Source organism: Oncorhynchus keta, unplaced genomic scaffold (genome assembly GCF_023373465.1).
Source record: "Oncorhynchus keta strain PuntledgeMale-10-30-2019 unplaced genomic scaffold, Oket_V2 Un_contig_18072_pilon_pilon, whole genome shotgun sequence".
NCBI classification, from domain to species: Eukaryota; Metazoa; Chordata; class Actinopteri; order Salmoniformes; family Salmonidae; genus Oncorhynchus; species Oncorhynchus keta.
This window is the reverse complement of record NW_026280726.1, coordinates 26,398-54,386: the sequence shown is the minus strand read 5'-3', so window position 1 is coordinate 54,386 and position 27,989 is coordinate 26,398. Positions and strand designations below refer to the sequence as shown.

Sequence of the window (27,989 nt, the reverse complement as noted above, 5' to 3'; positions counted from 1 at the left end):
AAACTAGCCATTTTCGAAGTTCACATATATACAGAGTTGGATGTTTTTTAAAAGCTTCATGTTTTGGTTGTTTTTTTACAACAGGCTCATTACAGCCGACCGTCTCATTTCTCTGATTCTGTTTTCCTTCCATGCTGATTCAAGTTGGACAATGACCGTTTTATTTTCTATTTTATTTGTTAGTACCCATTAAGGTTGAATAAAAAGGTTTGACAGTGTCTATCCAAATGTGTTCTTCTCAGTGCCGTGTGTCTGTACCCTCCAAGCATCCTGCCCAAACATCTCTGTGTTTAAGAACCACCAAGCTATTCTAGTTATTGACTTCAAAGCTTTGGTTTAAACTTCCAGTGTAATGTCTGAAGAATGCAGTCCCTTTAACATTTTAAACATTTACATTACATTACATTTAGCAGACGCTCTTATCCAGAGCGACTTACAAATTGGTACATTCACCTTATGACATCCAGTGGAACAGCCACTTTACAATAGTGCATCTAAATCTTTTAAGGGGGGGTGAGAAGGATTACTTTATCCTATCCTAGGTATTCCTTGGATAGTATTCCTATCAATCATCTATATCCTATCCTAGCTACACCTACTGTTATTACCTACAGACTTCACTTCCCTGGTGCTACATCTTGGTGCTCGATTTATACTGTCTTTGGTGTAGTAGTAGTAATAATAATGATCATTTCTCTTTTGCTCAAAGCCATTGGACTGCATCCTGAACTGTGAACATGTTTTTAGAACTTGTTACCAATAAGTTGATTCTACACAGTTTTGCGTTTAGACTCCAACCAGTAATAAGGCTCTTCAGGGGTTTGTAATACATGAATTACGATACAAAGATTGTTCCAAAACAACTTTATTATTATTTACTTAGATATAATTGGATACAAGGAAGGAAGCTACATTTCATTTATAAAAAAACAGAAAAGAAAAAAGTTTTTTGGGGAAAAATGCAAAACGGACCCCCAGATCAGCGTCTAGGAGCTACCCTATACCCCTAGAGCCGTTCTCACCCAGGGGGCAGCTCTGTGACGGCTCCTAAGAGGCCTGCGAGTCTCTGTCGTCAGAGTTCTTGAACATCTCTGCCTCGGGCAACAACACCAGGGCTGTGTCAGCCTGCACTTCCTCCTCGTCTGGCAGTACCAGGGGCTGGTCTCCGTCTCCACTGGCCTCGCTGCCCTCCCCTCCTGGCACTCCCCCAGGCTGGTGTCCTGGCTGGCTGAGCCTGGCTCCGTGGAGGAGAAGGAAGACTGCTTGTTCCTCAGTTCCGCCTGGGTGGGCACCCGCAGGGAGATATCAGAGGACAACGACTCAGGGTCTGGACCTGGGGGACAGGAGGGAGGGAGAGGGGATCAGTCCAACATTTGGGACTCAACCACATGCTCCATCATGTGATTCTAGTGTGCTGCAGTGTATAATCTCTGTTTTGTTTGAACTCGTGACAACACAACTCTGTTATCACCAGGGTGACGCGCATGATACCATGCGTTCATAAGAAAGTGGCTCGCTATCAACGCACTTAATAACATGACTAAATGGACACAAGCGAATACGGTCTCTGTACCATTGGTGGCTACGTGATTAGCATTACCGTCATAGCATTACTGTCTCTGTACCGTTTGTGGCTACGCGATAGCATTAGCCATACTGTCTCTGTACCATTGGTGGCTACGTGATAGCATTAGCCATACTGTCTCTGTACCATACGTGATAGCATTAGCCATACTGTCTCTGTACCGTTGGTGGCTACGTGATAGCATTAGCCATACTGTCTCTGTACCATTGGTGGCTACGTGATAGCATTAGCCATACTGTCTCTGTACCGTTGGTGGCTACGTGATAGCATTAGCCATACTGTCTCTGTACCGTTGGTGGCTACGTGATAGCATTAGCCATACTGTCTCTGTACCGTTGGTGGCTACGTGATAGCATTAGCCATACTGTCTCTGTACTGTCTCTGTTAGCCATACTGGTGGCTACGTGATAGCATTAGCCATACTGTCTCTGTACCATTGGTGGCTACGTGATAGCATTAGCCATACTGTCTCTGTACCGTTGGTGGCTACATGATAGCATTAGCCATACTGTCTCTGTACCGTTGGTGGCTGGCATGGTCTCTGTACCGTTGGTGGCTACATGATAGCATTAGCCATACTGTCTCTGTACCATTGGTGGCTACATGATAGCATTTGCCATACTGTCTCTGTACCGTTGGTGGCTACATGATAGCATTAGCCATACTGTCTCTGTACCGTTGGTGGCTACATGATAGCATTTGCCATACTGTCTCTGTACCGTTGGTGGCTACGTGATAGCATTAGCCATACTGTCTCTGTACCGACTACATGATAGCATTTGCCATACTGTCTCTGTACCGTTGGTGGCTACGTGATAGCATTAGCCATACTGTCTCTGTACCATTGGTGGCTACATGATAGCATTTGCCATACTGTCTCTGTACCGTTGGTGGCTACGTGATAGCATTAGCCATACTGTCTCTGTACCATTGGTGGCTACATGATAGCATTTGCCATACTGTCTCTGTACCGTTGGTGGCTACATGATAGCATTAGCCATACTGTCTCTGTACCGTTGGTGGCTACATGATAGCATTTGCCATACAATGATAGCATTTGCCATACTGTCTCTGTACCGTTGGTGGCTACGTATCAACAAATGATAGCATTAGCCATACTGTCTCTGTACCATTGGTGGCTACATGAAATTTGCCATACTGTCTCTGTACCGTTGGTGGCTACATGAAGCATTAGCCAACTGTCTCTGTACCGTTGGTGGCCTTCTTTGCAAGCCTGTTTCTGGCTACGTGAGACCATACTGCTCTGATGGTACCATGATAGCATTTGCCTCCTCTGGACATGATAGCATTTGCCATACTGTCTATCTCCTTAGTACTGTCTCTGTACCGTTGGTGGCTACATGATAGCATTTGCCATACTGTCTCTGTACCGTTGGTGGCTAGTGATAGCACCTCTCTGTACCGACATGATAGCATTAGCATACTGTCTCTGTACCATTGTGGCTATCTTTGCCATACTGTCTCTGTACCGTTGGTGGCTACATGATAGCATTAGCCATACTCCCTGTACCGTTGGTGGCTCCTCCATACTGTTCTGGGGTGGCTACGTGATCGCATTAGCCATACTGTCTCTGTAAGGCCATACTGTCTCTGTACCGTTGGTGGCTACATGATTTAGCCATACTGTCTCTGTACCGTTGGTGGCTACTGATAGCATTTGCCATAACTCTGTACCGTTGGTGGCTGTGATAGCATTAGCCATACTGTCTCTGAGGTGGCAGGCTTTGCCATACTGTCTTCTCCTACATGATAGCATTTGCCATACTGTCTCTGAGGCTAAAGCATTAGCCATACTGTCTCTGTACCGTTGGTGGCTACATGATAGCATTTGCCATACTGTCTCTGTACCGTTGGTGGCTACGTGATAGCATTAGGCCTCATACTGTCTCTGTATTGGTGGGTCCATTAGCCATACTGTCTCTGAACCGTTGGTGGCTACGTGACGTTCATACTGTCTCTGTACCGTGGAAGACGTGATAGCATTAGCCATACTGTCTCTGTACCGTTGGTGGCTACGTGACCATACTGTCTCTGTACCGCTACGTGATACATTAGCCATACTGTCTCTGTACCGTTGGTGGCTACGTGCAGCATTAGCCATACTGTCTCTGTACCATTGGTGGCTATGATAGCATTAGCCATACTGTCTCTGTACCGTTGGTGGCTACATGATAGCATTAGCCATACTGTCTCTGTACCGTTGGTGGCTACGTGATAGCCCATACTGTCTCTGTACCGTTGGTGGCTATGATAGCCCATACCGTCTCTGTACCGTTGGTGGCTACGTGATAGCATTAGCCATACTGTCTCTGTACCATTGGTGGCTACATGATAGCATTAGCCATACTGTCTCTGTACCGTTGGTGGCTACGTGATAGCATTAGCCATACTGGTACCGTTGGTGGCTACATGAATACTGTCTCTGTACCGTTGGTGGCTACGTGATAGCATTAGCCATACTGTCTCTGTACCGTTGGTGGCTACATGATAGCATTAGCCATACTGTCTCTGTACCGTTGGTGGCTACGTGATAGCATTAGCCATACTGTCTCTGTACCGTTGGTGGCTACATGATAGTTAGCCATACTGTCTCTGTACCGTTGGTGGCTGTGAAGCATTAGCCATACTGTCTCTCACTGTTGGTGGCTACATGATAGCATTAGCCATACTGTCTCTGTACCGTGGTGGCTACGTGAGCATTAGCCATACTGTCTCTGTACCGTCGTTGGTGGCTACATGATAGCATTAGCCATACTGTCTCTGTACCATTGGTGGCTACGTGATAGCATTAGCCATACTGTCTCTGTACCATTGGTGGCTACATGATATCAACAAATGGTCACCCAAATGCACCCGATTCCCTACATAAATTAGTACAAATAAGTAGCAAACCTTCTGCAAGCCTGTTTCTGTAGTGAGACAGCTTGATGTACCAGTACACCTCCTGGACAGGACACTAGTCTATCTCCCGTTTCCGTGGCGTGAAGCTACTCCCAATCCTCCAATTTCAGGAGGACACTAACCACAAGGCCACCGAGTTGGTTATTCCCTACATAGTGCACTGTGTTGATAACTACCTGAGGTGAGTGAGGAGGTCAGGCTGTCGTCTTCTCCTCCAGAGTTGAGAAAGACGTCGAGGGCCTCGTGGTCCGACACGTCCATCAGGTCCATCTGTTCCAGAACGTCAACGTTCACCTCCATGGAAGACATGCTACCTATTGGCCCTGTGGAGCGACACACACAACCAGCGTCACTTCACACTGCAGCTGCACCAACTACTGTTCCGCGCAGTCCCATCCTGCCTCCATTTCTCACAAGGAACCTCGGAACTTATCCTCCACTGTGGTTGAAAGGGAGGCGAGGAGATGGGGTGGAGGAATCACAGAATGACCAATTCAGAACCTCAGACTGACAAACAGTACAACACTGAAGATACACACACATCACTGTTACAGACAGTACAACACTGAAGATACACACACATCACTGTTACAGACAGTACAACACTGAAGATACACACACATCACTGTTACAGACAGTACAACACTGAAGATACACACACATCACTGTTACAGACAGTACAACAGCACAACACTGAAGATACACACACATCACTGTTACAGACAGTACAACAGCACAACACTGAAGATACACACACATCACTGTTACAGACAGTACAACAGTACAACACTGAAGATACACACACATCACTGTTACAGACAGTACAACACTGAAGATACACACACATCACTGTTACAGACAGTACAACAGCACAACACTGAAGATACACACACACATCACTGTTACAGACAGTACAACAGTACAACACTGAAGATACACACACGTCACTGTTACAGACAGTACAACACTGAAGATACACACACATCACTGTTACAGACTGACAAACAGTACAACACTGAAGATACACACACATCACTGTTACAGACAGTACAACAGTACAACACTGAAGATACACACACATCACTGTTACAGACAGTACGACAGCACAACACTGAAGATACACACACATCACTGTTACAGACAGTACAACAGTACAACACTGAAGATACACACACATCACTGTTACAGACAGTACAACACTGAAGATACACACACATCACTGTTACAGACAGTACAACAGCACAACACTGAAGATACACACACATCACTGTTACAGACAGTACAACAGCACAACACTGAAGATACACACACATCACTGTTACAGACAGTACAACACTGAAGATACACACACATCACTGTTACAGACTGACAAACAGCACAACACTGAAGATACACACACACACATCACTGTTACAGACTGACAAACAGCACAACACTGAAGATACACACACATCACTGTTACAGACAGTACAACAGCACAACACTGAAGATACACACACATCACTGTTACAGACAGTACAACAGCACAACACTGAAAATACACACACATCACTGTTACAGACTGACAGACAGTACAACACTGAAGATACACACATCACTGTTACAGACAGTACAACAGCACAACACTGAAGATACACACACATCACTGTTACAGACAGTACAACAGCACAACACTGAAGATACACACACATCACTGTTACAGACTGACAAACAGCACAACACTGAAGATACACACACACACACACGTCACTGTTACAGACAACACAGCTCTGACATGAGACACACAGACAGACAGCACTATCATACCTCAAGTATGATGAAAGCAGGAAGGGGAAGCACAATAAAAGACGTAGGAAACAGTCCATTAACCGGCGTAGCATCACTGGTTATTGTAAAGCTCAATGTCCCAGACAGAGCAGAACAAGGGTCATATAATCTACACCAAAACAGCAGTTTACACCAGACCAAAGTCAATACAGAAAATATCATCTTAAAACACAAGTCAACCTTTTTAAAAGTGCCCTTTTTTGACCTTCTGCAACGTTTATTATTTTTATTTTACCTTTATTTAACTCGGCAAGTCAGTTAAGAACAAATTCTTATTTTCAATGACGGCCTCATAACAGTGGGTTAACTGCCTTGTTCAGGGGCAGAACGACAGATTTTGACCTTGTCAGCTCGGGGATTCGATCTAGCAACCTTTCGGTTACTAGTCCAACGCTCTAACCACTAGGTTACCCTGCCGCCCCCTGCCGTATCAACAGAGGTAGTGTTCCAAATGGACCCCTATTTCCTAGGGCTCGTAGTGCACTACTTCCCAGGGCCCGTAGTGCTATGGTCCAAGGGGAGCCACACAGTGTGTGTTCTGGGTTCCAGCTCACCTCTTCTGTCAGTGATCTGCAGGTAGCCAGTAGAGAGGTACTGATCCATGTCCTGTTGGAAAGCTTCTTCAAAGTACTTCTGCCTCTCCTTCAGCTTCCCCTGCTGGGCGTGCTCCATGTCCAGCACCTTCTGGGCGTGCTCAGAGTCCAGCTCGGCTGGGGGGAAACAGGAAGTAGAGGACACGTAAACATAGAGGTGGATAGAGGGTTGACTTGCTCTCACGGAAGCAGCCATTGAAAAGATAGTAGATGAGCTCTAGTACATTTCTATGGAGGTCAGTAATACCCTCTGGATAGACATAAGGACAAGCCACAGTCAAATGATGACGCCTCAGTCTTCCATTATTTAATGGAAACATGTTTCACAAATCTGCACTGTATAGGTCACTGTGTAAGTCACTGTATAAGTCACTATATAGTTACTGTATAGGTTACTGTATAAGTCACTGTGTAGGTCACTGTGTAAGTCACTGTATAACTCACTATATAGTTACTGTATAGGTTACTGTATAAGTCACTGTGTAGGTCACTGTATAACTCACTATATAGTTACTGTATAGGTTACTGTATAAGTCACTGTGTAGGTCACTGTATAGTTACTGTATAAATCACTGTGTAGGTCACTGTGTAGGTCACTGTATAAGTCACTATATAGTTACTGTATAGGTTACTGTACAAGTCACTGTGTAGGTCACTGTATAGTTACTGTATAAGTCACTGTGTAGGTCACTATATAGTTATGTATAGGTTACTGTATAAGTCACTGTGTAGGTCACTGTGTAAGTCACTATATAGTTACTGTATAGGTTACTGTATAAGTCACTGTATAAGTCACTATAGTTACTGTATAAGTCACTGTGTAAGTCACTATATAGTTACTGTATAGGTTACAGTATAAGTCACTGTGTAGGTCACTCTGTAAGTCACTATATAGTTACTGAATAGGTTACTGTATAAGTAACTGTGTAGGTCACTATATAGTTACTGAATAGGTTACTGTATAAGTCACTGTGTAGGTCACTGTGTAAGTCACTATATAGTTACTGTATAGGTTACTGTATAAGTCACTGTATAAGTCACTATAGTTACTGTATAGGTCACTGTAAGTCACTATATAGTTACTGTATAGGTTACAGTATAAGTCACTGTGTAGGACTGTGTAGGTCACTGTACAGTTACTGAATATAAACAAGTCATTGTTTGGTATCCCTGTTAATAAGCTGTATAGGAAGTGGCAGCTTTTTGTCAGAGTAGCCTCTGCTCTTTTCTAGTGACCCCAAATCCATTGACCACATACATACAGTTTGGGACGCAACCTGTAGTTAGACTTTTACATCAGATAAATGTCTTCTCACTATTATAATGATCAACATCATCCTACAGATATCATCAGATAAATGTCTTCTCACTATTATAATGATCAACATCATCCTACAGATATCGTCAGATAAATGTCTTCTCATTATTATAATGATCGACATAATCCTACAGATATCATCAGATAAATGTCTTCTCACTATTATAATGATCAACATCATCCTACAGATATCATCAGATAAATGTCTTCTCACTATTATAATGATCAACATCATCCTACAGATATCATCAGATAAATGTCTTCTCACTATTATAATGATCAACATCATCCTACAGATATCATCAGATAAATGTCTTCTCACTATTATAATGATCAACATCATCCTACAGATATCATCAGATAAATGTCTTCTCACTATTATAATGATCAACATCATCCTACAGATATCATCAGATAAATGTCTTCTCACTATTATAATGATCAACATCATCCTACAGATATCAGATAAATGTCTTCTCACTATTATAATGATAAACATCATCCTACAGATATCAGATAAATGTCTTCTCACTATTATAATGATCAACATCATCCTACAGATAACAGATAAATGTCTTCTCACTATTATAATGATCAACATCATCCTACAGATATCATCAGATAAATGTCTTCACTATTATAATGATCAACATCATCCTACAGATATCATTAGATAAATGTCTTCTCACTATTATAATGATCAACATCATCCTACAGATATCATCAGATAAATGTCTTCTCACTATTATAATGATCAACATCATCCTACAGATATCAACAGATAAATGTCTTCTCACTATTATAATGATCAACATCATCCTACAGATATCATCAGATAAATGTCTTCTCACTATTATAATGATCAACATCATCCTACAGATATCAGATAAATGTCTTCTCACTATTATAATGATCAACATCATCCTACAGATATCAGATAAATGTCTTCTCACTATTATAATGAGAGCCCTGAGTCTGGCCAGACACCATCCTTACTGTAGAGTCTCCTCACAGAGCCCTGAGTCTGGCCAGAAACACCATCCTTACTGTAGAGTCTCCTCACAGAGCCCTGAGTCTGGCCAGAGACACCATCCTTACTGTAGAGTCTCCTCACAGAGCCCTGAGCCAGAGACACCTCTGTGTGGAGCGTGCAGAGACTAGCACCCTGAGTCTGGCCAGAGAGACTATTCTGTGACCTCTTTATCTCAGCTAACAACCCTTTCTTGTGATACTACAGTATCAGGATACTAACAAGATACCACTACAGTACTACAGGATACTAACAAGATACCACTACAATACTACAGGATACTAACAAGATACCACTACAATACTACAGGATACCCCTACAGTCCTACTACAGGATACCAAACACACAGAAACCTGCCTCTACAGCACTAAGAGGATACTAAACAAGATACCACTACAGCACTACAGGATACCGCGGACCCCACTTCACCCTTGCCACCGGGGCCTTACAATACTATCAGGATACTAACAAGATACCACTACAATACTACAGGATACTAACAAGATACCACTACAATACTACAGGATACTAACACAATACCACTACAACCAGGCTACAGGATACTAACAAGATACCACTGGACAACTACTACAGGATACTAACTAAGATACCACTACAGGCACTACAATACTAACAAGATACCACTACACACTCGCATACTATAGCGCACCTGAGGATACTAACAAGATACACTACAAACACAGGCTCAGGTACCTAACCACACCTCGTGTGCCCCCCAAAAAAAATACCCTACTGCCGTCAGATACTACAGGATACTAACAAGATACCACTACAGCACTACAGGATACTAACAAGATACCACTACAATACTACAGGATACTAACAAGAATACCACTACAATACTACAGGATACCATACACACACTACAGAACACCACTGAACAATACTACAGGATACTAACAAGATACCACTACAGTACTACAGGATACTAACAAGATACCACTACAGTACAGGGGCTACAGGATACTGGGCTGAGGGGCAGATACCACTACAATACTACAGGATACCCCTACAGTACTACAGGATACTAACAAGATACCACTACAGCACTACAGGATACTAACAAGATACCACTACAATACCTACAGGATACCCCCTGGTACTACAACAAGATACCACTACAATACTACAGGATACAGCACTAAGGATACAAGATACCACTACAATACTACAGGATACTAACAAGATACCACTACAATACTACAGGATACTAACACAGGATACTAACACTACCACTACAATACTACAGGATACTAACACGATACCACTACAATACTACAGGATACCACGATACACTACAGGATACCACTACAGTACTACAGGATACTAACAAAGATACCACTACAATACTACAGGATACTAACAAGATACCACTACAATACTACAGGATACGGACAGGATACTAACAAGATACCACTACAATACTACAGGATACTAACAAGATACGCTACAATACAGTACTACAATACTCTACAGGATACCCCTACAGTACTACCAGCGATACCACTACAATACTACAGGATACCACTACACTAAGATACCACTACAATACTACAGGATACCACTACAGTACTACAGGATACTAACAAGATACCACTACAGGCACTACAGGATACTAACAAGATACCACGCACAAATTGAATACTACAGGATACTAACAAGATACCACTACAGTACTACAGGATACTAATACTACAGGATACGATACCACTACAATACTACAGGATACTAACAAGAATACCACTACAATACTACAGGATACTAACAAGATACCACTACAGCACTACAGGATACTAGCAAGATACCACTACAATACTAGGAAGGATACTAACAAGATACCACTACAGTACTACAGGATACTAACAAGATACCACTACAATACTACAGGATACTAACAGATACCACTACAATACTACAGGATACTAACAAGATACCACTACAGTACTGGGCAGGATACCACTAGGATACTACCACTACAATACTGGGGAACTACAGGACAGGTGTACTAGGAGCACTGATACCACTACAATACTACAGGAGCAGGATACCACTACAACAACAATACTGACTACAATACACAGGCTACAGTACCACTACAGTACTACAGGATACTAACACGAGTAGGCTACAGGATAACAGGATAGTAACAACAGGAGGATACCACTACAATACTACAGGATACTCACAGGAGTACCCTTACAGTACTACACTACAATACTACAGATACCACTAAATACTGCAGGCAGACTTTACTACAGGAATACCCGGGAGGACACAACACGAATACAGACTTTACAGTACACGTGCCAATACACTACACTACAGGTACTAACAAGATACCAGACCTGACAGTGAAATGCCACCATACAACAGGTGTCAGTAGACCTTACAGTGAAATGGCAATACAACAGGTGTAGTAGACCTACAATACAGTGAAATGCCGGGCTACAGGATACCACTACACCTATACACTGAAATGCCTAATACAACAGGTGTAGTAGACCTAACAAGATACCACTACAATACAATACAACATGAGTAGACCACTACACAGGATACTGCTACATGGCGACTACCACACTACAGGATACCCTACAATACAAAAAAACTAAATACTACAGCCGAATACAGGATACCACTACAGTACTACAGGATACCGTGTTCAGGCTCCTAAGTAACAACAGCCGAGGAACCCTGTTGATACAACAGGTGTTAGCACTAGACTTTGCTACAGCTGATATGGTTTTTAAATACAACCTCATTCTACCAGGATAGACCTTACAGTGAAATGCTGAATACAACAGGTGAGCAGACCTTACAGTGAAATGCCACTACAATCAGGTGAAGTAGACCTACAGTGAAATGTGGTAAGTCCAGACCTTACAGTGAAATGCCGAATACAACAGGTGTAGTAGACCTTACAGTGAAATGCCGAATACAGTAGGTGTAGTAGATTCTGTAAAGTGAAATGCTGAATACAACAGGTGAGTAGACCTTACAGTGATTAATGGCAGGTGGTAATACCACAACAGGTGTACAGACCTACAGTGAAATGACAAAACTCAAAACAGGTGTAGTAGACCTTACAGTGAAATCCAGAATACAACAGGTGTAGGAGACCTCACAGTGAAACACTAATACAACAGGTGTACTGACCTCACAGTGAAACTAATACAACAGGTGTACTGAGAACCATACTACAGTGGGCCGAAACAGAAAACAACAGGTGTAGTAGACCTAGACAGTGAAATACAGGATAGACCTACTGCCGAATACACAGGTGTAGTTTTCCCCTCTTGTGTAGTAAACTTTCACTGCTACCTTAACTGTAAACACAAACATGGTGAACACAGGTGTAAGCAGTCAGACCTGACAGTAAAGCAAGAACTTTGCTGACAGTACTACTTTACTGACAGTCGAAATAAAACTTTAAAGGACAACAGGATACCACTACAGTAGACAGCTTTTTGTATACGTGCAAGATGAATACAAAAAAATACAGGTGTAGTAGACCTCACTAGTGAAATGGAATACAACAGTTAGTGTAGCTAGACCTTACAAAAATTTGATATGCTGAATACAACAGGTGTAGTAGACCTACAGTGAAATGCTGATACCCCACAGGTGTAGTAGACCTTACAGTGAAATGCTGAATACAACAGGTGTAACAGACCTTACAGTGAAACTGCTAGTGGGAAGGTACAGCACTACAGTGTAGTAGACCTTACAGTGAAATACTACAGGAATACAACAGGTGTAGCCAGACCCTACTACAGTGAAACTGCCGAATACAATTCACTGTCCCCAGTCCACCTGGCGGACAGTGAAATGCTGAATACAACAGGTGTGGGGGATGTGCTAAAGTGGGTGGGGTTATATCCTTCCTGTTTGGCCCTGTCCGGGGGTGTCCTCGGACCTGTCTACCCCTCTCCCTGTCTCAGTCCAGTAATGCTGAAGTATACAACATGTTCTGTTATAATAAGTGTGCTTACAGGATGAGCCCTGAAATGCTGAATACAACCCGGTGTAGTAGACCTTACAGTGAAATGCTGGAATACAACAGGTGTAGTAGAGCCTTACATTTCTAGGTGAAATGCTGAATTTTACTGGTGTCTGTACAGCACTTTGAGTGATAATGCTGAATACGAAGGGCAGGATGTAGTAGACCTTACAGTGAAATGCTGAATACAACAGGTGTAGTAGACCTTACAGTGAAATGCTGAATACAACAGGTGTAGTAGACCTTACAGTGAAATGCCGAATACAACAGGTGTAGTAGACCTTACAGTGAAATGCCGAATACAACAGGTGTAGTAGACCTTACAGTGAAATGCCACTAATACAACAGGTGTAGTAGACCTTACAGTGAAATGCTGAATACAACAGGTGTAGTAGACCTTACAGTGAAATGCTTACTTACAGGCACTAACCAACAGTGCAAAAAGGTATAGGTGAACAAGATAAATAAGTAAAGAAATAAACAACAGTAAAAAGACAGGCTATATACAGTAGCGAGGCTATAAAAGTAGTGAGGCTACATACAGACTTAATGTGACTGAGATACAAGACTGTCTCACCTAGTTACCTTAAGATGAAAATCGCTCTGGATAAGAGCACCTGCTAAATGACTAACATGTAAATGTATATCCCCCACATCGTAGGCTAATTATTTACCTGCCTGCCCAAGTGTGTCTCCTCCAGATCAGAAAACAACGGGACGGTTCTGTTATGTGAAGCCAGACATGTATCGTGACTATCGTCCCAGTAAGCTCTAGTCCCCACTGTGAGCCATGTCTCTCTCTCGGTCTTAAAGACAGGAAGCACCTACCCACTTCTCAGAACAGCAGGAAGTGGTTATGTTACTTTTACGGAACCATAGGAGTGTCTGTGTTAAGGCTAGAGGTGCTACATCCTTTTAAAAAGACGCATATTGTTGCAGTGAATCTTTTGTTCTAGATCAAGCTCATCATCAGCTGCCTTTACAAGAACTGACATCCGTGTGAATCAAGTAACAGCAGATTGAGGAACTAAGTATCTTCTTTGTTTTCTGACAAAAGTTCATCCAGAAATGCTGCCTCATTGAAAATAAGAATTTCAACCCTGAATCATTGGATTCTCACAAATCCTTGAAATGCCCGCCAAGGTGCCAATACAGGCTCAGGATTTCCAGGTAGGTCATTTCTCTTTGTCCGAATCTACCAAAGCATTTGAACACAGTCAGTCAGTCACCCCTGTGGTAAAGGGGTGTTACTGGCCTGGATGTGTCAACTCGACTAGTCCCAGGTGGGCAGGAAGTGAAGCTAGCTGTCCACTAGGTAGGGCCCCACACAGAACTGTCTGTCCCCAAACGGCTCCCTATTCCCATAGTGCACTACTTTTGGACCAGGGCCCATAGGAAATACACAGGCTAGGGTGCCATTTCATAGGTAACACTAGGCTTCCATCTGGGAAGCTACCTGTGATCAGAGACATGCATTCTATCTTCCACATGGTGAACAGCACCAACAGAACCAGCCTCTGATTCACTAGAAATACCACTCTACTTTATCACATTTGCAACACCACAACTCTTCATCCACAATACATCTACATGACGGCCTCCCACAGGTAACGTGATGTCCTCCCATAGGTAACATTATGGCCTTCCATAGGTAACATCCCATAGGTAACATTATGGCCTTCCATAGGTAACATAGGTAACATTACTACAGGCCTTCCATAGGTAACAAGATGGCCTTCCATAGGTACATCCTAGGTAACATTATGGCCTTCCATAGGTAACATCCATGGTAACCATTCCATAGGTAACATCCATAGGTAACATTATGGCCTTCCATAGGTAACATTATGGCCTTCCATAGGTAACATCCCATAGGTAACATTATGGCCTTCCATAGGTAACATTATGGCATTCCATAGGTAACATCCCATAGGTAACATTATGGCTAGGTAACATCCCATAGGTAACATTATGGCCTTCCATAGGTAACATCCCATAGGTAACATTATGGCATTCCATAGGTAACATCCCATAGGTAACATTATGGCCTTCCATAGGTAACATCCATAGGTAGTATTATGGCCATAGGTAACATTATGGCCTTCCATAGGTAACATCCCATAGGTAACATTATGGCCTTCCATAGGTAACATCCCATAGGTACCTTCATAGGTAACATTCCAGGTAACATTATGGCCTTCCATAGGTAACATCCCATAGGTAACATATGGCCTTCCATAGGTAACATCCAGGTAACATTATGGCCTTCCATAGGTAACATCCAGAGGTAACATTATGGCACCTTAGGCTCATCCTATAGGTAACATTATGGCCTTCCATAGGTAACATCCATAGGTAACATCCCGAATAAACAGGTTAGTAGCCTTCCATGTGAACATCCCATAGGTAACATTATGGCCTTCCATAGGTAACATCCTATAGGTAACAATATGGCCTTCCATAGGTAACATTATGACCTTCCATAGGTAACATTATGGCCCATAGGTAACATAATGGCCTTCCATAGGTAACATCCCATAGGTAACATTATGGCCTTCCATAGGTAACATCCATAGGTAACATTATGGCCTTCCATAGGTAACATCCATAGGTAACATTATGGCCTCCATAGGTAACATTATGACCTTCCATATGAAATGCCAATAGGTAACATTATGACCTTCCATGGTAACATCCATAGGTAACATTATGACCTTCCATGAAGGTAACATTATGACCTTCCATAGGTAACATCCATAGGTAACATTATGGCCTTCTCATAGGTAACATGAAATGGCCCATAGGTAACATTATGACCTTCAATGGTAACATCCATAGAGTAACATGTATGGCCTTCCAGTGAGAATGATGTATCCTGACAGGTAACATTATGGCCTTCTGAAGTTATGATCATAATGTAACCATGGCCTTCAATATGTAACATCCCATGGTGAATGCATTAATTGCCCTATAGGTAATGATGTCATCCTGACAGGTAAGTGGATTATGGCTTTCTGACATAGAGAATGATTATGGCCCTAGGTCCCAAGAAACATGTAACATCCTGATAGGAGCATTATGGCCTTCCATGAAGAATAGGTAACGGCCTCTCTATGTAACATCTCTGATAGGAACATATCAAGGCCATTCCATAGGTAATGATTATGGCTTTCCATAGGTAACATCCCATAGAAATGATTCAATGGCCTTCTGATAGAAAAATTATGTCAAAGTTTCTGACAAAATGGTTAACCAGTTGCATTTATTTAGAGAGAATGATGTCAAACAACTGAGGAAACATTTTGCTTTAGATGTGAATGATGTCAATGGAGCTTCCAAAAATGATGTCAGCTTTCTGACAGAGAATGATGTCAATGGCTTTCTGACAGAGAGAATGATGTCAATGGCTTTCTGACAGAGAGAATGATGTCAATGGCTTTCTGACAGAGAGAATGATGTCAATGGCTTTCTGACAGAGAGAATGATGTCAATGGCTTTCTGAGAGAGAATGATGTCAATGGCTTTCTGAGAGAGAGAATGATGTCAATGGCTTTCTGACAGAGAGAATGATGTCAATGGCTTTCTGACAGAGAGATGTCAATGGCTTTCTGAGAGAGAGAATGATGTCAATGGGTTTCTAAAATAATGTCAATGGCTCTCTGATCAGAGAAAATGATGTCAATGGCTTTCTGACAGAGAGAATGATGTCAATGGCTTTCCACTGAGGAGAATGATGTCAATGGCTTTCTGACAGAGAGGATGATGTCAATGGCTTTCTGACAGAGAGAATGATGTCAATGGCTTTCTGAGAGAGAGAATGATGTCAATGGCTTTCTGAGAGAGAGAATGATGTCAATGGATTTCTAAAATAATGTCAATAAATAATGCTTTCTGAGAAAGAGAGAAGGGGTGTTAAAATATATATCAGACAGTGGAAGAGATTCCCCATAGTGCAATACATTTGATCAGAGCCTAAATCCCCCAGCAGGATAAATATATAATGATGAGCCCTCCAACCTCTCTATTGACCCCTAGGGTCAGGAGAGACACAGCCTATCCCCCCTATTCAGCAGGATAAATATATAATGATGAGCCCTCCAACCTCTCTATTGAACCCTAGGAAGGAGAACACAGCCTATCCCCCAGCAGGATAAATATATAATGATGAGCCCTCCAACCTCTCTATGACCCCCAGGAAGGAGATGACACAGCCTATTCCCCCAGCAGGATAAATGTATAATGATGAGCCCTCCAACCTCTCTATTGACCCCCAGGGAAGGAGAGACACAGCCTATCCCCCAACAGGATAAATGTATAATGATGAGCCCTCCAACCTCTATTGACCCCAGGGGAAGGAGGACACAGCCCGGTATCCCCCAGCAGGATAAATGTATAATGATGATCCCTCCAACCTCTCTATTGACCCCAGGGAAGGAGAGACACAGCCTATCCCCCCAGCAGGATAAATGTATAATGATGAGCCCTCCAACCTCTCTATTGACCCCAGGGAAGGAGAGACACAGCCTATCCCCCCCCAGCAGGATAAATGTATAATGATGAGCCCTCCAACCTCTCTATTGACCCCCTATCAGGGAAGGAGAGACAGGTGTAGTAGCCTATCCCCCCCAGCAGGATAAATGTATAATGATGAGCCCTCCAACCTCTATTGACCCCCAGGAAAGGAGAGACAATCCCCCCCAGCAGGATAAATGTATAATGATGAGCCCAACCTCTCTATTGACCCCCAGGGAAGGAGAGACACAGCCTATCCCCCCCAGCAGGATAAATGTATAATGATGAGCCCTCCAACCTCTCTATTGACCCCCAGGGAAGGAGAGACACAGCCTATCCCCCAGCAGGATAAATGTATAATGATGAGCCCTCCAACCTCTCCCCTGGGAAGGAGAGACAGCCTATCCCCCAGCAGGATAAATGTATAATGATGAGCCCTCCAACCTCTCTATTGACCCCCAGGGAAGGAGAGACACAGCCTACCCCCCCAGCAGGATAAATGTATAATGATGAGTGAGCCCTCCAACCTCTCTATTGACCCCCAGGGAAGGAAGAGACACAGCATTCTATTACAGCTCCAACCTAATACCACTGTTATAAACATTCTTCAAGTCATGCGTCACCACTATAAATAGGAACCAAGATGAAATGTTCAGAGAAATGTAATTATATTTAATACCGAGCTATGTTAGGGGTGTTTCAGAGGGCAACCAGTGGTGACATTCTGTAAAGTCTAGTGAATTCAGTCATATACCCTCAACTGATAGACTTGTGAAGAGTGAAAGAAAAAGGTCAGAGACCCCTACAGTGCATTACATTCCTCTGTATTATCCAAGCAGTGCTCACCAACCGGTCGATCGCCATCTTCAAGGCATTTCTAGCGGATCACCAAACATTTCAGTAGAAAAGACAAAGATAAAAGGCATAAAGGCTTGCGTTCCTTTTTGTTTTTCTCTGTGTTGTGCTGTTGGCACAGTCATGGTGCACTTGGTAAACCAGGTGTTGTTCGAAGCTTGGTGTACCAGGTGACGAAGCTTGGTGTACCAGGTGACATTCTGAAGCTAGTGGTCATACCAGGTAGACTTGTGACAAGAACTGTCTGTCCCCCAAACGGTAGATTCCTCTTTATAGTGCACTGTACCAGGTAGACAAAGCATTTCTAGTGGAACACCAGGTAGAAAAGACTGAAGCTTGGTGTACCAGGTGAGCCGGTCCACATGGTGTACCAGGTAGACGAAGCTTGGTGTACCAGGTAGACGAAGCTTGGTGTACCAGGTAGAACACAAACTTGGTGTCACCAGGTAGACTACATGACTTGGTGTACCAGGTAGACGAAGCTGGTGTACCAGGTAGACGAAGCAGTGTACCAGGTAGACAAAGCTTGTGTACCAGGTAGACGAAGCTTGGTGTACCAGGTAGACGAAGCTTGGTGTACCAGGTAGAGGAAGCTTGGTGTACCAGGTAGACAAAGCTTGGTGTACCAGGTAGATCCTTGGCGAAACCAGGTAACTTGGAAATGTCTGACTTCAGTACATTCAAGACAACTGGGAACTTGGAAATGTCTGACTTCAGTACATTCAAGACAACTGGGAACTTGGAAATGTCTGACTTCAGTACATTCAAGACAACTGGGAACTTCCAGGGAAATTATTTTTTTTGAAAGGTCATCCAACTGGGAAACTCTGGCATCTTTCTAGAGCTCAGACTTACCGTCCTGATGTTCACGGGCGTCATCATTTGATCTCATTTCTTCCAGAGTTCCCAGTTGTCTTGAAAGCATCATGACCATCAGATGCATGTACCATCAGTCCAGTAAAACACAATTATCTCAATTTAGGCTCAGCATGTTCTACACCAACTGATGTATTGTTATTAATGCTTAAGTTTCAACGTATAATATGGTCTGAGAGGAACAATATTGGCAGAACAGACATATAGCCAATATATGATGTGATAACGTTTCAGGCCTACTGCACAAACCTCATTCCTACCGAACTGGTTTAATTAGGTTGATGATAACTTTGACCACTGTTCTAAAGGGTCTGAGTCATAGATGTAAAGCTATTATATTAGCTATGATCTGAGAGGGGGAGGCAGAGCACTGGCCCCAGCCTCAGCTCTCATGTTAGGTTGCTGTATACTACTCATCTCATCTACACCAAGTGGGCTGCCAAGTTAGGCTACTGTGGGCTGCCAAGTTAGGCTACTGTGGGCTGCCAAGTTAGGCTACACTGGCACACACACTGCACTGCTTTGCTTTATCTTGTCCAGGTTGCAGTTGTAAATGAGAACTTGTTCTCAACGAGCCTACCTGGTTAAATAAAGGTGAAATTAAAAATTAAAAACACACACACACCAAACTCTGGTCAGGTGTGGGCAGCCTGCTCTTCAGATATCACCTCTCGTCCCAACTCCCGTCAGGCCTGACCAGATGTGGTACTCACAAGTAATCCAATCATAGCGGTTTCAGACAGCACTGCTTACCTCAGCAAGCCATTGATCTCCGCAATAGCAGCCAGTGTACGTCCCAAATGTCACCCTACATAGTGCACTACTTTCTACCAGAGACCTGATCAAAAGTAGTGCACTATATAGGAATAGGGTACCAATGGGCCGTAGACCTACTGCTGGTCTCACTCTAAATCCCTGCCTCTTTACTATAATGGTTGAGAGCTAGAGAAATCAATACCCTCTGAAGGGAGTGTAAAAGTAAGGGAGTGAATAGACTGACACTTTAAGCCATTTTCCTGCTATTACTGCATATCAGTGCTGCATTTTTACCCACACCACCGAGCGAATTACCCTCCTCACCCCTCACCCCGCTGCCGAGACTGATTTAAGTAGTAAAACGTCAACAACAACAACGGCCCACATTTCAGACAGGTGTCCTATCGCTGCCTGCATTTTTATCTTTATTTAACCAGGCAAGTCAGTTAAGAACAAATTCTTATTTTCAATGACAGCCTAGGAACAGTGGGTTAACTGCCTGTTTAGGGGAGAACGACAGATTTGTACCTTGTCAGCTCGGGATTTGAACTTGCAACCTTCCGGTTACTAGTCCAACGCTCTAACCACTAGGCTACCCTGCCGCCCCAAATCACCCATAGCGACACAGCAAGTCGCCCGGTAACAGTGGAACCGTTCACAGTCCAGTGAGCACCAGAGCAGATACCCCAGACCGTCTATGTCTGCATGGGGGCATTCTAATTAGATTCTAATGTGGCATATCAGCTCTACATGTTATGTAAGGACGTTGCTGCACATTCCTGACCAGTTATGTATATTAAGGTAACTGGTGATCACTGCATTCATAGAGGAGTTATTGACTGGTAGAATTGCTCCCGTTACCTACGTTACCAACACTTAGATCCCTTCAACCTGACCTTTTCTGTTTCCTGACAATAGACAAACTGTTGGGGCAAAAAGGAGCAGAGCGTAACTGCATGGGTTCATCATATGACTGAGACACACACACACACAACACACACACACACACACACACACACACACACACACACACACACACACACACACACACACACACACACACACACACACACACACACACACACACACACACACAACCCAGGCTGCACTAAGTAAAGTCCTATTGAAAGAAAACCGTGGCAGTAGCACAGATCACCAACATCAAAGCATCACCAAATAGACATTCCACTTTAAACATGAGGAGAATAACTAATACAGAGAGACAGACAGACAGAGGGAGGGAGGGAGAGACAGACATAAAGACAGGGACATGGAGAGAGATACAGACAAAGAGAGGGAGAGAGACAGACAGACAGAGGGAGGGAGGGAGAGACATGAAGAGACAGGGACATGGAGAGAGAGACAGACAGAGGGAGGGAGGGAGGGAGGGAGACAGAGACAGGGACATGGAGAGGAGAGAGGAGGGAGACAGACAAAGAGGGAGGGAGGGGGACATAAAGAGACGGACATGGAGAGAGAGAGACAGACAGGGAGGATGAGGGAGGGAGGGAGGGAGGGAGGAGAGACAGGGAGGGAGGGAGGGAAGACAGGGAGGGAGGGAGGGAGGGAGGGAGACATGGACAGGGAGGGAGGGAGGGAGGGAGGGAGACATGAGACAGGGACATGGAGAGAGAGAGACAGACAGAGGGAGGAGAGAGGGAGACATGAAGAGACGGACATGGAGAGAGAGACAGACAGAGAGGGAGGGAGGGAGACATAAAGACAGGGACATGGAGAGAGAGACAGAAGAGGGAGGGAGAGAAGACAGACATGGAGAGAGAGACAGACAAAGAGAGGGAGGGAGGGAAGACATAAAGACAGGGACATGGAGAGAGAGAGACAGACAAAGAGAGGGAGGATATGAAGACATAAAGACAGGGACATGGAGAGAGAGACAGACAGAGGGAGGGAGAGAAGACATGAAGACAGGGACATGGAGAGAGGAGGTCATGAGACATAAAGACATGGAGACAGAGACAAAGGAGGGAGACATGAAGAGAGGGACATGGAGAGAGAGACAGACAGAGGGAGGGAGACATGAAGACATAAAGACAGGGACATGGAGAGAGGGAGAAAGAGGGACATGAAGACATAAAGGAGGGACATGGAGAAAGACAGACAAAGAGGGAGGGAGACAGAGAGGAGACAAAAGCACTGGGACATGGAGAGAGAGACAGACAAAGAGGGGGAGACATGACAGACATGAGAGTAGGGACATGGAGAGAGGGACAGACAGGTTGACATGGAGAGGACAGACAGAGGGAGGGAGACATGAAGACAAAGAGAGACATGGAGAGAGAGACAGACAGAGGGAGGGAGACATGAAGACATAAAGAGAGGGACATGGAGAGAGAGACAGACAGACAGCCAGGGACATGGAGACAGGGACATAAAGACCGGACAGAGGAGGGAGACATGAGACAGAGAGGGACATGGAGAGAGAGACAGAGGGAGGGAGACATGAAGACAAAAGGGACATGGAGAGAGACAGACAGAGAAGACATAAAGACAGGGAGATGAGAGACAGACAGACAGAGGAGGGAGGAAGACATAAAGAGGAGTGGAGAGAGAGACTACAGAGGTAGGGAGACATGAAGACAAAGAGGGACATGGAGAGAGACAGACAGAGGAGAGACATGAAGAATAAAGAGAGGGACATGGAGAGACTGGAGACAGAGGAGGAGACAAAGACAAAGACAGGGCACCTGGAGAGTGAGACATGGGAGGGAGCTGAAGACACTACAAGAGAGGGGGAGAGAGTCTGCCTGGGAGGGAGTGAAGACAAAGACACTCACTGGCCAGACAGACAGAGGGAGGGAGAGACATGACAGGGACTGGAGAGACAGACAGAGGGAGGGGCTGACATGAAGACTAAAGAGGACTGGAGAGACAGACAGAGGGAGGGAGACATGAAGACATGCATGGAGAGAGAGACAGACAGAGGGGGACACATGCAGGGACATGGAGAGAGACAGACAGAGGGAGGGAGGGAACTACATAAAGAGGGGAGACATGGAGAAGAGACACTAAAGAGGGGGAGAGAGAGACAGACAGGGCATGGAGAGGGAGACAGACAGACACTGAAGACACAAGAGGGGGAGAGATAGACAAAGAGAGGGGAGACATGAAGACAGACAGGGACATGGAGGAGGACAGACAGAGGGGAGGACAAGAGGGGGAGAGAGATACAGACTGGAGGGAGAGAGACAGACATGAAGACATAACTACATGGAGAAGAGACAGACAGAGGGAGAGACATAAAGACAGGGACATGGGAGAGAGACAGACAGAGGGGACATCAAAGAGAGGGACATGGAGAGAGAGACAGACAGAGGGAGGGAGGACTCACATACATGGAGAGAGACAGACAGAGGGAGGGGACATGACCTGGGAGTGTACCATAAAAAGAAAGAGGAAAATGGAGAGACATACAGAGAGAAAAAACACAAGAGGGGGAGACAGAGAGGACAAAAGCATTGTACCACAGGAGTTCCTGGAGCTGCTCCCTGGAGAGGACATGACTGGTGTCCTGGTGAGTGTACCACCAGGCTACCCAAAGAGGGAGGGAGACCAGACAGCTGGGAGTGTACCACCACTACAGCTAAGCAGACAGAGGGACACACTACCTGGGACGGATACTGTGCTGCCAAACACACACTCACAAGAATGGGGGGAGCACGTGCTGCCAGGCTGAGGAGACACTGCTGTAGTGGTGAGGAGAGGGGGGAGGGGCTGCCTGGGAGTGTACCACTCACTTCTCACAAGAGGGGAGAGCTGCCTGGGAGTGTACCACTCACTACTCACAAGAGGGGAGGCTGCCTGGGAGTGTACCACTCACTACTCACAAGAGGGGGGCCTGGGAGTGTACCACTCACTACTCACAAGAGGGGGAGGTCTGCCTGGGAGTGTACCACTCACTTCTCACAAGAGGGGGAGAGCTGCCTGGGAGTGTACCACTCACTACTCACAAGAGGGGGAGAGCTGCCTGGGAGTGTACCACTCACTACTCACAAGAGGGGGTCTGCCTGGGAGTGTACCACTCACTACTCACAAGAGGGGGAGAGCTGCCTGGGAGTGTACCACTCACTACTCACAAGAGGGGAGAGCTGCCTGGGAGTGTACCACTCACTACTCACAAGAGGGGGAGAGCTGCCTGGGAGTGTACCACTCACTACTCACAAGAGGGGGAGGGGCTGCCTGGGAGTGTACCACTCACTACTCACAAGAGGGGGAGGGCTGCCTGGGAGTGTACCACTCACTACTCACAAGAGGGGGGAGGGCTGCCTGGGAGTGTACCACTCACTACTCACAAGAGGGGGAGAGCTGCCTGGGAGTGTACCACTCACTACTCACAAGAGGGGAGACTGCCTGGGAGTGTACCACTCACTACTCACAAGAGGGGGGCTGCCTGGGAGTACCACTCACTACTCACAAGAGGGGGAGTGCTGCCTGGGTGTGTACCACTCACTACTCACAAGAGGGGAGGGCTGCCTGGGAGTGTACCACTCACTACTCACAAGAGGGGGAGGGCCTGGGAGTGCCTACTCACAAGAGGGGGGGCTGCCTGGGAGTGTACCACTCACAAGAGGGGAGGGCTGCCTGGGAGTGTACCACTCACAAGAGGGGAGGGCTGCCTGGGAGTGTACCACTCACTACTCACAAGAGGGGGTGGCTGCCTGGGAGTGTACCACTCACTACTCACAAGAGGGGGAGGGGGGGCTGCCTGGGGAGTGTACCACTCACTACTCACAAGAGGGGAGGCTGCCTGGGAGTGTACCACTCACTACTCACAAGAGGGGAAACTGCCTGGGAGTGTACCACTCACAAAGATGCCAGGTCTCACTACCACTCACAAGAGGGGAGGGCTGCCTGGGAGTGTACCACTCACAACAACCTGCCAATTACCTTGAGGTTGTCCTGCCTGGGAGTGTACCGCCCACAAGAGGGGAGGGCTGCCTGCATCAAATGTGTACCACTTTACAAGAGGAGGGCTGCTGGGGAGTTGTGAAGTCAAAGAGGGGCTGCAGGGAGTGTACCACTGACAAGAGGGGGAGGCTGCCTAACACTACTCACAAGAGGAGGTGCCTGGGAGGTACCACTCATTACTTCAAGAGGGGAGGGCTGCCTGGGGAGTGTACATTTTGTTGCCTGGGAGTTACCCTGGAATTCACAAGAGGGGAGGGCTATATGGGTTGTACCACCCACTACTCACAAGAGGAGGCTGCCTGGGAGTGTACCCTCACTACTGACAAGAGGGGGAAACTGCCTGGGGGTGTACCACTCACTATCACAAGAGGCTGCCTTTATTGTAAACTAACTACACAAGAGGGGGTGGGCTGCCTGGAGTGTACCACTCACTAAATCACAAGAGGTTAAAAGGGTGCCTGGGAGACTGCCATTTTTGAGCTTTATAGTGTTCCACAGGAGGACCTGAAAACTCAAAGAAAGGCTGCCTGGGAGTTAAACTGCAAAGATGAGTTCCCCTCCACCAACAAGAGGCCTGGGAGTGTACCCTCACAAGAGGGTCAAACCTGTGGTTGTGCCACTCAAATAGATGGCTCGCAAGTGTACCACTCACAAAGGGGGGGCTGCCTAGGTTCTGTACCTTTCTAGAGGAGTTTTTCCTAGAGGGGGGTGCTGCCAGTGTGCCACTTTACTCACAAGAGGGAGGCTGCCTGGGAGTGTACAGCACTCACAAGAGGGGAGGTTGGGAGTGTACAAACTCACAAGAGGGAGGGCTGCCTGGGGCCACTAATTACACTCACAAGAGGGGAGGGCTGCCTGTGTGAACCAATCACTACTCACAAGAACCACTGGGAGTGTACCACTCACTGTCACAATCTGCCTATGTACCACTCACTAAGCAAATTACTGCATGTAATTAACCTTATCCTAGAGCATTTGCCTGGGAGTGTACCACTCACTACTCACAAAATGTATGGGAGGTGTTCTTCAAAGTTGAGTTAAATGGTCCAATTGCTGAAGAGAAGCTCCTGGGAGATACACTCACTACTGACAAGATTGAGGGCTGCTGGGGGATAAGACTACTGTGGAGGAGGGATTGACCCACTGAGCACTGTTCACAGCACCTGCCTAGATGAGTTTCTATAAAACCACGGTCACTACTCACAAGAGAGGACTGCGGCTTCTAATAATAAAGACAGATAGTCCTAGGCTGCATCATAAATGCACGGGGTTCCCTACATGTGCACTGCTTTTGCTTTTGGAAGTAGTGCACTAAAACCTGCCAATCCTTCTTGCTTGTCCCCCAAAGTTCATCAAATGTCTACCCTGCTTGACCTTTAAGAGATATTGATTGAGATTGATCTCTATAGAGACTACTGTGGAGGAGGGATTGACACACCTACTGCATTAGAAATTCAAAGCACCTCGCTAGATGAGTTTCTATAAAAGAACCACAAAACTCTGTCTTTAGTTAAGATCCCTGACAGCGAAATAGATTCTGTGACTGAGCTTAGAACAGTCTCTCCCGCCCGTTCCTTCTGCGGTCAAGACGCGGTCACGCCCGTTCAGTCTGCGGTTAAGACACGGTCACGCCCGTTCCGTCTGCGGTCAAGACGCGGTCACGCCCGTTCCTTCTGCGGTCAAGACACGGTCACGCCCGTTCCTTCTGCGGTCAAGACACGGTCACGCCCGTTCCTTCTGCGGTCAAGACTCACGCCTGTTCCGTCTGCGGTCAAGACACGTTCAGTCTGGGTCAAGACACGTTCACGCCCGCCCGTCTCGGTCAAGACACGGTCAATCTCCGTTATTGCGGTCAAGACATCACGCCCGTTCCGGTGCGGTCAAGACGCGGTCACGCCCGGTCCGGCTGCGGTCAAGACACGGTCACGCCCGTTCCTGCCTGCGGTCAAGACAGTCACGCCTGTTCTAAACTTCTGCGGTCAAGACACGGTCACACCCATTCCGTCTGCGGTCAAGACACGGTCACACCCGTTCCTTCTGCGGTCAAGACACGGTCACACCTGTTCCTTCTGCGGTCAAGACACGGTCACACCTGTTCCTTCTGCGGTCAAGACACGGTCACACCCGTTCAGTCTGCGGTTAAGATACAAGCCTTTAGTTTAATCTCACGTTATCTCAGCAGCTCTCTCTCTTTCTACTAGAAAGGCTCTGCTCCTGCAGTACTGAACAACACCACACTGCTTCAAGGTAGCATCCCAAATGCCACCCTATTGACCAGGGCCCAGGCCAAAAATAGCGCATTATATAGGGTATTGGGTACCATTTGGGATACAGACACTGCTTAAATTCTGACTAAACTAATCTAAAAGTGTAGAGAACAGACATATAAAATATAAATCTCTGAAAAGAGATGCGTCAGCTCCCTTATTTATGCTCCCTTAGGTCTCAGCTTCCTTCCCATTTAGGTCTCAGCTCCCTTAGGTCTCAGCTTCCTTAGGTCTCAGCTCCCTAGCTCAGCTTCCTTAAGGGGACAAACGACTATCTAATTCCTTTCTTTCTTTAACTCCTTATTGTGACATCATCTCTGTGGTGTATCTAATGTTCTAGATCCCTCCGGCTAAAAATATCAAGATGGTGGGGTGTTCTAAGCAGTTCCCATCCTGGCTACAACAGGAAATTAACGTCATGCATAATGAGGCGAGGAGAATTTCAAGGAAATGTACCTCCCTAAAGCTAAAATCTGGTGTCTTACTGCTATTCTGGCCCAT

At 45.4% G+C, this 27,989-nt stretch overlaps 1 pseudogene; it reads right to left on the bottom strand.

Moving 5' to 3' along the window:
- Positions 1 to 847: 847 nt before the first annotated feature.
- The window catches only part of LOC118382914 (dysbindin-A-like), a 52,219-nt pseudogene continuing 25,077 nt past the window's right edge, over positions 848 to 27,989 (bottom strand).